Below are 1297 nucleotides of genomic sequence, written 5' to 3'. Positions count from 1 at the left end.
CACCTTCATCACTTCACTGCCTAACCATCTCGTGCACACTTACCCAGATTTGACAGGACTCCTCCTCTCTCATCAGTCGATTTTCATGAAGTTTTCAAATCTCATGAGATCCCTTTTGAAAAATTTAAGACCAAAGCTTTTAAGCAATTTGGCTGATCCTCTTCCGCTGCCTCCATCAATTTGGCTACCTTAATAAACGGAAGTCAAGAATTTTTACGTCGCCTTATCCTATCATGTGGTCTCTGTGTCTTTGTTTCTGTTATAATTGTTCAATGCATAGGAGGAAAAGGTATGTGTTTATTTGAAAATGATTTGAAAATGCATTTTACTTGGTGAGAAACATCCTTTGCTCTCATGAAATCACAAAAAAAGAGGAAAAAATCAACTACTTTCATTGTTTCTTTTTCCGCGTCTTCGTTCCTAGTCCTGTTTTTACGAAGGTGTAGGAAATAGGAAAGTGTCTTTTTCTTAATTTTTGAACACTCGCTTCAGTTTACTTTTTGTCAGAAATGCTAGCTTACATTTGACCTATTTCCGCTTCGCGGACTACATGCAGATTTTGAGGACATAGACTTATATAAACTACTTCATGCTTGCATGCTGAAGTGCCTGCCTCCAGCCATAGCTGGCATGTAAACAAAGCAAGCCTCCATTCACAAACAGTAGCGAAATTGCACGAGATGTTAGTAAACAAACCGAAGCCAGAATCAGAAACGCTGGCGCATTTCCACACGAGAATACCGGACTCACAACGTGTACATTTTTGTCAAGCACTAGTATAAAGATACCTTTCTTCTCTAGATATTGAGAGCCTGTAAAAGCTTTAGAGAAAAGACACAAACACGTGCAATTCCACATATATATTTAGGAACAAAATTCATTTTTTAAAATCATATCAGGGGGAATTTTTTAAATATAATGACGGGGATACCAACGATAATAATGCCGCTAATGATAATGACTGTTTTGATTATAACAAATGTTGGTGAATTCGTAAATTAGTACAAATGAGTACACGGGTAATGGCTTACCAGTAACATCGAATAAGAGAGATTTTTTTATACAATCGTTTCCCACGCAGCAGAGAAAAGTGCTGTTTAAAATAATGAAAGTATTATAGTGATAATCAAGGAATCCCCACAGTGGATCTTCTGCTCATGCTTCAATTACAACCACCTTCTGCCTGTCTACCTTGGCTGCATCCATGAACCTTCTTTTTCGGCCTCCTTCCCTTTCTCTTCTCCGGGGGTTCCATTTCGAGCATCCTTTTCCCCACGTATCTCTCATCCCAAATTAA

This window comes from Penaeus monodon, chromosome 15 (assembly GCF_015228065.2).
Source record: "Penaeus monodon isolate SGIC_2016 chromosome 15, NSTDA_Pmon_1, whole genome shotgun sequence".
Classification (NCBI taxonomy): Eukaryota; Metazoa; Arthropoda; class Malacostraca; order Decapoda; family Penaeidae; genus Penaeus; species Penaeus monodon.
The sequence above is the reverse complement of the archived record's forward strand: the minus strand, read 5'-3'. Positions refer to the sequence as shown.